We start from the raw sequence: 10,075 nt of genomic DNA, 5'->3' as shown, positions 1-10,075 counted from the left end.
CGGGGCCGAGGGGGCGGCTCGCCGTCAATTAGCCTCGGCGGCGGTGGTCTGTATCCCCGGACCTTCCCAGAAGAAAGTTGGCAAAGGACTCCAGGAACGTCCCGTGGGCCGACTCTGCGGTCCCTTCGGGCAAAACCTACATGTATAGGGACCCAGGGATAGGAATAAATTATCATAGTTTAAACAGGGATAATAAGATAATAAGATAATAGTTCTTAACATATGTGCATATATATTCTAATATGCACATCTATCTTAATAGATATATCCTAATATATGTAAAATAGGATTTGTATGTTAAACCGAGAAGAGACCAGTGCATAGTAACTGCTATGTGCTTAATAATTATTGTCATTATCCAAAAAAAAATTTTTGAAAACGCTAGGGGCTTGTGTGCAGAGCTCAGTAATAATGATAATGATAATGGCTTATGTTTAAGCATTTGCTGTGTGTTAGGTTTTGTGCTTTACCTTCATTCTTCCTTTCATAGTCAAGGTCCCCATGAAGTAACAGCTGTTTGTCTGACGAGGAAACCGAGGTCCTGTGCAGGGCTGGGCGGGCGGCACGCCAGGAAGCGGGCTAGTCTGCCTCCTGAGACTGTGCCCTTGACCACCGCCGCTTTCCCTAAGTCAGATTTTAGAGGCTGCAGGGCGACGGCTTTAAATCATTTCCTATCGCATGGTGAGAAATCCCCTTTTCGCTTTGCTTCCTATCCTTCCGATTATGCTAATGCTAATGAGAAAGTCACCGTTTGGTGCTAACGCATCTTGGATTCCTCTCTAACATTTGCTCATCTGCTCTTTAAATGAATAAGTCTTGAATTCCAAGCCCTTAGCAGGAAGTTGAACTGGAGAGGCCTTAACGACATCGTTTATTTTTATAGTGTTTATTTTCTATCCACACTGATTTTCCAATGACTGTACTGAGATAAAGTTCGTTTCGCATTTATTTAGATCAAGAACGAGTTGATTTGAATATGAAGGAAATATTAATACAAGCAGTGTACGGATTTGGCAGGACCGTGGTAGTGGTGGGTGTATAAACAGACAAAGTTCCTCTGCTCTGTGCTGTGCGTGGGCTCCGTGCCCTGGACAAGTCTCCCTCCCGCTCATGCCTTGTCTCCTCACCCGTAAAGTAGCGAGGGTTTGCGGGGCTTGTTTTTCCCTGACGCGTCGCCCACCGCCTCTGAGATTTCCTTTGATTCCCGCTGACTTGTCTGTGTTCCTCTCTCTAGGTCCACAGCACACTGACCACTTACTTCCTCCTGGACCCTTCTCAGGACCTGGGTCTTGGCTGTCCTAATTGCCCCAAGGACGACATTGGCAAGGATGTTGAGACCCGGTGATTATCTTTGATTGTCCCGGTGGGCCCGATGAAATCACGGGGTCCTTGTCAGGGAAAAGCAGGACATCGGATCGGAGAGAAGGTATGAGGCTGCTGGCTGCGAAGCCGGAGGAGCGGAGCCCGGAGCCCGGGAATGCAGGGCTCGCGAGCCTGTGGAAGGCGAGGACAGCGATTCTCCCCTGCAGCCCCCAGAAGGAACACAGCCCTGCAGACCCATTGGAGACTTCTGATCTCCGGAACTGTAAAATAATCAATTCGTGTTGTTTTTAGCCACTAAATTCGTGGTGATTCATTACAGCAGCAAAAAGAAACGCTCACGCACGCACACACACGTCTTTTTCTCCAAAAAAGGTTTAACGACGTTGGTCCTGGGCCGTCGCGTGGAACAAGACTGGGGTGAGTACTCGCCTCCTGCTCTGGGTTCGTTCCCGTCTTGTCCACTTCGGTCACATTACCCATCTGTCCTCTGAGGTCTCTGAGTGTGGGACCCCCGGTTTACACAACACGTGAACAAACCTGATCAGTTGCCAAAAGTCGTGGAATGCCAACAGCGGTGGCATCTCCCGGCCCCAAGTCCGTGAGTTGTACTCCGAGACACTCCTTGCTCCCTAAAGCAGCGGTCCCCAACCTTTCTGGCACCAGGGCCCGGCGCTCCCGTGAGCATCTGATGCCTGATGATCTGAGGCAGAGCTGAGGCGGTGGTGCCCGCGCTGAGGATCAGCTACAAATACAGAGGAAGCTTCGCTCGCTGGCCCACCGCTCGCCTCTTGCTGTGCAGCCCGGTTCCTAACCGGTCTGTGGGCCTGGGCTTGGGGACCCCTGCCCTATAGACCTGGCGCTCCCATCCGGCAATGGGTTGTGTACAGAGTCAGGAAGCAGAGTGTGCTCTGGGGAGACCATGCCGGGATTCTCCAAAGATCATCCTCAAAATGCATCAGTGACGCAGCAGTCCCGCGTGTGATCCTGGATAAAGCACAAAGCCAGTGCGGCACCTCAGGGGACATCCCTCCTCAGCCACTTTCATCCCCCCTTGTGCTTAAACAGAAAGGCAGTTCACCTCCCCGCAGAGGGGCCCCCCACGCCTGTCTCCTGTTTCCAAGCCATTTCCCCAGGAAATGCCTGGCCTCCCGTCTCCAATTCCAGCCTCTGTGACAGTTTCAGCCTCTTCCCTCAGCCCACACCCCTTGCGTGAGCAGCGAGACGTGAAGACTGACAGCCACTTGAGAACCGCACAGACTGTCCCCAGTTTAAGCCATTTAAAATGCATTTCTGTTCCATAAAATCCATATCAGTAATTCTGTGTCCCTACCTCTTTGAAAGATGGTGACCCTAGGGAGGAGAAGAAATTAGCCAGGCAGGAGAAGTTCAGAATGCTAATAATTTAATCGCTCGTTCCTTTAACACATTAGTCACATTCATTAAGTGTGATTAATCTGCAGGCTTTGTTGAAAACCGAATCAGTTTCTCTATCAGCCAGACATCCATCTCTTGCCAAGTAAGCTGCCAGCCGTGGCACCAAAACCTCCCATTTTTTTTACACTCGTATTGTATTAGGTGCCCCCTGAAAAGTGTGTCGAGTTAATAGAACAGTCACGAAGAGCCTGGGCTCCCAAGTCAGCTGCCAGGCTTGGTCCCAAGTCCTCTGCTCACTGCCGGAGTCACTCGGGCAAGTTACGAAACCTCTCTGAGCCCCAGTTTCCTCCTCGGACACCGGCCAGGTGTCCGGCGTTGCCAGTGGAATAATAAATCATAGGTTCAATGAGAACTTTTGTTTGTACGCATTTCAAAGCTGATGGAGGTAGGGAAGCAGCTTGTGAAGTGCTTGCTATTTAATTTGTATTTCGGGGTCACCGCGAAGGTGGCACCCGTTCGAACGTGCGAAGGCCCTTTCCTCCCCGAATCCTGAGAGCGCTTTTCCCGGGACCCCGGCAATACATTCAGTCACGAACCCTTCGTGCTAAAAGATTAAAGTTAAAACATAACTTTGAAGAACCACTTGAGTTAGTCCGTTCACCTGTTTCACAAGTACACACGCCTATTTTTTTCTTACGATTCTTTTTGACAAGAGAAGGAATGTCACGTGGCACGCAGAACCACAAAACGGAGTGAAATGACAAACCTCCAGCACCTTGAGAAAAGCCCAGGCTGAATTAAACCCACCTCTTGTATCTCGGTGATGGTTATTAAATCAGATCTTCCATAATGAGCTGTGCTGATTAATAAATTATTTGCTTCCACGGTGTGCGTGTACTTGCGGTCAATGCAATCACCTAAAAGCTCTGAATTAGAAAATGGGCCATAAAATATAAGTGAAAGGTATTAGGCACTGGTCATTTTAATTAGAAGGAATAATTAATCGATCGTTCTGATAACATCGATCTACAACTTATTTAATTTTCTGCAATTTAATTTGTCAGATTTGAGTCCAAATAACTGATGGCATGTCCTATTAATGGTAGAGCCGGAAGGATGGGAATGATGTGTGATGAAGGCTGAGGCCAGGGGCAGGCGGCCGCACGAGGCCCAAGCTGCTCGGCTTCCGGGGTGCTGGCGCCCAGCTGGAACCCCCCCCTTTTCCCTCATCCCTCCGCGATGAGGTCCAGCACGGTCCTCCCAGGAGGACTCGGCAGACCCGCGGAAGTGTCCAGCTTCTGCCTCTCATTTCGCTTCTCCTGGCCTGTTTTCTCATGGTAAGTAGGGATCGAAGAGGGTGCATGTCACGGGAAGATGGGGTGACACCCACACGGCGTGGCTCTGGCGGTGCAGACCGCACGCTGATGAGCTCTGCTGTCGCTATCAGTGTCCCTGTGAACGCCCGCAGGATGCACGGCTTATGGCCTCATGGGGGTCCAGGGCAGCACCCCACACTCCCCGCTGTGCCTCCACTAAGTAAGTCCCTCACGAGGGGGACAGTCGTGCACTCTTTTGTGTCCCCCACAGAAGCTCTGTCTACAGCTGGGGCAGAATAGCCGGATTCCTTCCATTCAATCTACGACGGCACTTTACGAACACAGATGGAGGCCAAGAAAGGTGGGCTGGCTGCGGGCAAGTGGGCAGATGCTTACGTGGCATCCGGTGCTCGGGACACATGGGAGTGCAGAAGTGATTATGCCAGTGGGAGACAGAACCTGGCCCCTGGGGGAGGAGGGTCCCCTGGGATGGCCTGGGGTAGGGGTGGCAGGGAAGGGAAGGAGGATGAGAGACCACGTGGGCGCATGCAAGAGGAGGCAGGCACTGAGAACAGCGTCGCTCGGCCGGGGAGGGTAAGTGCCTGGCACCGGGCAGCCGCCTCTGCACCCGAGACTGGTTCCTCCATCAGCTCCTGCAGCGAGGGGTGTCTCCAGGCCCCCCTGGAAGAGGCCATCTGTAGGCCTCTTCCTGGGAGGGAGCCGGATGTGGACATCTGGAGGTTCTGGAGGTCACGCTTCACCTGCCCTCTCCACCCAGACCCCGACGGGCTCTCCACCCCTCACCCCTGTAGCTTTGTCCCACGATGAAGCCAGATAACCCGCCAGACACTTACCTGTCTCCAGATCACAAGAGAACCTGGCCTGACTCGCCGGGGACACCAGAAAACAGGGGTCACAAGAGTCTGGGCTTCAGTCCAGGTGGATGGATCTGGGGACAGCAGATCTGGCCCTGGGGCACTGCCACCTCAGGGGTCAGGGCAGCTCTTGTGTCCCCATGGGAGGCCCGCCCAGGGGCCTTTTTGTTCTCTGCGGACAGGGCTCTGCGACTGCCCAAAGCCTTGGATCCGTCCCCTCCAGCCGTGGGGACGCGTGCCCCACAAACCGTCAGGCGAGTGTGTGAAGATGAATGTGCAAAGATGTTCACTGCGGTGTTGTTTATCATATAAGAAGATGATCCCCAGACTTAATGCAGAATTGGTTAGATTGAGATACGCTCGTAAAATTTCTTCGCCAGCATTTAATGTCACATTGTAGATGTTTAATGACAAGGTAAATGATACTCGATGTATCAAGTGAAAACAGCAGCTTATAAATCTGTGTTCACGAAAAGGTTTTTGTTAAAGGTGTCTGTGTGCCTATAGACATCTGTTTTTGCTAACAGAAAGGTGTAGTAACATGCACATCAAATGTTCATTAACATCATTGGACAGCAGAATTATCTTTATATTATATTTTATATATTTTTGCTTCCTCTTTCATATTTTTCTATATTATCTGACTTTTTTTACATTGACTTTACATTATGATTTTTACAATTAAAATGTAAATAGGTAAATCTGCCTCTGTTTGTGAGGTGGCGGAAAGCGAACCTCTCTTGCTTCTACAGTGACCGTGTGAGGAAGACAGGGAGGGTGGGGGGCTCCCGTGGACAGACCCAGGGGTCCAGAGAGGGAAGCCACATAGGGTTCCAGCCAAGCCCTTCGCCCCGCCTTCCGGGCCCCGCCGACTGACCGCTCATGGTGGCCAGCTGCCCTTGGCACCTCCTGTGCTCTCACGTGCCACACACGCTCCATGGCGGGGCCCATGCTCCGGTTGTCACTGTGCCTGGTACTCACCACTGCCCAGGTCTTTGACAGCTGGGGCCTTCCTGTCACGTGGTTCTCAGGTTCGGTGCCACCACCCCCTGAAGCCTTTCGCTAATACCCACTTTACACAGTGCAACATGTATATATATATATGCCTTACTGTTGAATTGTACACCTGAAACTTACTGGATTTTGTTAACCAATGTCACCATAATGAAAATAAATTTAATAAAAAATACCCGGTTTAAACTCGTCTCCTCACCCTCCCCCCCGTCACTCTCGACCCCACCACCCTTTCCTTCTCCCTTTTACTCATCAGCATCTAAAACCGTGATGCTCTGCGTCCTCGTTTGTGGTCGGCCTCGCGCGCTCCTGCGGGCAGCTGACGGCATCTGCTTCAGCCAGACGAGGACCTTCACAGAACCTCGACGCTCCTCCCGCCTGCCCAGCCCCCTGAAATCTAGAAAAGAAAATCAGCATCACACTTTAATATCAGGGACCCCGACGTTTCCTCGGTTTTCCCATACCTTTTCCGTTCGTCACCGTGTCCCCACGTGGCTTGTCACACTACACGTTTAGTGACTACGTACCAATGAAATAGACAGATGAGCGCATGTCCCCTGAGCTTTGCAGAAGGAAAGGGAAGTAAACAACGGCCGGGGTGTGGCCGTGGGAAGAAGCCCCCAGGAGGGTGCCTGCGCCAGCCAGGTCAGACAGAGAGCACCCGCCTCTGGCCACGGCCCGGCCCACCGCGGGAGTGAAAACCGTTTTCTTAAGCTGGTTAACTTATTAAGTAAAGCAATTTTTAAACACAGAGGAGAAAAGGAATCCTTATCCCATTGAAACCTTGAGACTAACTTAGAGCACAGTGGAATTTATTTTTTACGGTGAGAGAGACCCATGGAGATGCTGACGTATGATCTTCAGCAGCACGAACGACCAGCCAGGACCATTATTATTTTGTCTTCTGTTAATGTTTGTTTTTCGAAAGTTCAGCTTGCTGTCCGCGTTCGTCTTTTAATGTGAAGTAAGTGGTAATTTGCATGAACACAACTAACACGGTATCGATGCAGACGCCTTATGAATTAAGTAGCTACGGCCGCCATAGTGAACTCGGAGAAAGCCGCTGCGTCCCCATTGCTCACGCTTACGGCTCCGTCTTGCCACGTTACACCTTTTCAGATATTAAGTGCTGCACATGCCCGCTTCTTGAAAAGGTTAATCATCCAAGAAAGGTTTATGGTACCTTATCTAAAGGTCACGTAGTCCTCGTCCTTGTCACCTGGGATTTACGGATTTACAAACAGGGAACAGTTCATCGGGCCGGCTGCCTTCCCCCCACATGCCAGCAGGCACCTTCTCCGCTCACGTCCTGCCAGGACCAGGTGGGTCCCTGGTTCTGACTCTGCCAAAGCAGCATCTATAGCTTGGAGCGCCCAACTCTAGCGGCCCTGACTGTGGAATGACCAAGGCCAGCGAGCGAGGCGGGCCCATCCAGCCCAGAGCCTGCCACGCCCAGGGCACAGCACGGCTTCCAAGTTTCTTATGGCCCAGGATGTGCTAAGAATGGAATCAATGACCAATGTTTTAAAATTTGGAGGTTTCACATATGCTCACTAAATCAGACTTGTCGTTTTTTTACGTTGAGAAACCAGAGTGTCAAGCAGTATTAGCCGCATTCCTAGGTGATGACGAGGAGCTAGGGATTCGGGGGGAGGAGGCTCCTTAGACAGGGCCCGGGCTCTCGGGCTGTCCCAGGGTCCCCGCCAGCTCCCGTTGTGCTCTAGAAACAGAGGCTGAGTGCTGGTTGTCACTCATCGCCTTATACTGACTGGGCCCGTTTGAAACATTCGTATGACTGTCTGGCTCTTGCGTCTGGAACGGGCATTTTAGGAGAAGACGGGGCTGAACCTGTACCTTGTGGGACCGGGGGAGGAACCCGAGCACCAGACGGCCAGGAGGCCTCCAGCGAGTAACCCAGTCACCCACGGACAATGCACAAGGTGCACAATAAGCGAGCAACGCATCTCAGCGCATGGCGGGTACTCTCGGAAAGTAAACAGGTAGGTGGATGGAGCAGGCCCGCGCTGGGAGCGAGGTCTGTTGGCACTGGGTGACCCTCCAGCTCTCCTCTGTAGTGGTGGCACGTGAGCAGAGGCCAGAGGAGGCGGCACAGGAAGAGCTGGGCAGATGTCCGAAGGCCCCGAGGTGGGAATAAAGTTGGTACATCCTAGTACCAATGAGGCCAGAATAATGGGCTTTAGCGAGCGAGCCGAAGAGAGATCAGAGAAGCAAGCGGGAGCCAGACCAGGCCGAGCACCGTCTGACTCCAGGCCCCTCCACGAGGAGAGCTTCACCGGAAGTGTGTGTCAGGGACTCGACCTGGAACATGATCCCAGGAAGCTAGAGCCAGAGATGCGGGAGAAACGAGGAAGGAAGAAAAGTCAGTAGAGGATGTGGTACTGAGCGGGCCGCTGTGGGGGCGACGGGAAACCTCGCCACACGTGCCTCAGGGCTGTCGAGGTGGAGGGTAAAAGGGAGGCATTTGCTCGTTGGCTCCCATCCCCGCAGGTCAAGTGCGGCCCACAGGTCAAGTGCGGCCCACGGGCATAACTTCAGGAAGCTTCCAAGTTCAATATGCGTAACTATCGAGCATATTCCCGGGTAGCTAACACCTCACGGCTAGAGAAATCCTAGGACAGGAACAAGAGATACAGCTATCATCTGATAAGGGGCTAATAACAGAAATGTATAAAGAACTCATACGACTCCACATCAGTTTAAAAACGGGCGGAGGACCCGACTAGACACTTCTCCAAAGAGGACGCAGAGACGGCCAACGGACCCATGAAAAGATGCCCAACATCACCAGCCATCAGGGAAATGCAAGTCAAAACCACAGGGACATGTCACCTCACTGAATGGCTATTATCAAAAAGACCACAAATGGCAAGGGCCGGGAGGAAAGGGAACCCTCGTGCACCTTTGGCTCAGCCACTGTGGGAAACCCTGTGGAGTTTCCTCAGAAAAATTAAAAAACGGAGCTACCACACGACCCAGCAATCCCGCGTCTGGACATTCATCCATCCCGCGTCTGGCCATTCACCCAAAGAAAACAAAACACTAATTCAAAAGATATATGTTCCCCTATATTCACTGCAGCATTATTTACAATCACCAAGATATGGAAGCCACCTATGCCCAGTGATAGAGGTATGGATAAGGAAGAGGCGGTCCATACACACAGGGGAATATTACTCAGCAACGAAAAAGCATGAAATGTCACCATTTGCGACAACATGGATGGGCCTAGAGGGTTTTATGTTAAATGAAATAAGTCAGACAGAGACGGACAAATCCTCTGTGATTTACTTATATCTGGAATCTAAAAAACAAAACAAACAAGCAAAATAGAGACAGACTTATAGACACAGAGAACAAACTGATGGTTGTCAGAGGGGAGAGAGATGCGGGGCTGGATATAAAAGGTAAAGGGGATTAAGTACTACAAACTCCGAGTTATAAATTAAATAAGTCACAGAGACCTAATGTACAGCATGGGAAGTATAGTTAATAATAACGTAGTAACTTTGCACTTTGCACGGACGGGGACAGAGGGTTACAAGACCGATCATGGGGACTACCTCATAAGGTATGTAAACGTCGAATCAATATGCTGCGCACTTGAGAATAAAAAATATCGTATGTCAATCATACCTTAAGAAAAAAAAAGATTGGTAACATCTGGGGAAAATCAGCAAGAATAATGACTGATTTCTTATCATAAACAATAGAAGCCAAAAGAAATAAGAACAACATAAATAAAATACTAAGAGCACGAGAGAACTGTAAACCAAGAATATTACAACTAGAGAAATGATCCTTCAAAAATGAATGTAAAATAAAAGCAATTTGGGGACACACCAACTGTGATCATTTGTCACCCACAGACCTGCATTACGAGCATTACGAACAGGAAGTCCCTTAAGCTGAAGAAATAAGATGCTCTGGCATTCATAGGTATGTTGGTGAATATCAAAGACCGTATTTTAAATTTTCTTCTTGAAAAACATATGACTTCCTTTAAAAAAATATAGTATTTTAATAATATGTTAGGCAGTTTATAGCATGTAGTGGATATATATGACAAAAACAGCACTAAGGACCAGGGGGCAAAACTAAACGTACTGTTTCGAGGCTTCTCTACTTCATGCGAAGGAACCCAGTATTATTACA

This window comes from Pteropus alecto, unplaced genomic scaffold (genome assembly GCF_000325575.1).
Source record: "Pteropus alecto unplaced genomic scaffold, ASM32557v1 scaffold123, whole genome shotgun sequence".
In the NCBI taxonomy this organism is placed as follows: domain Eukaryota; kingdom Metazoa; phylum Chordata; class Mammalia; order Chiroptera; family Pteropodidae; genus Pteropus; species Pteropus alecto.
The sequence above is the reverse complement of the archived record's forward strand: the minus strand, read 5'-3'. Positions refer to the sequence as shown.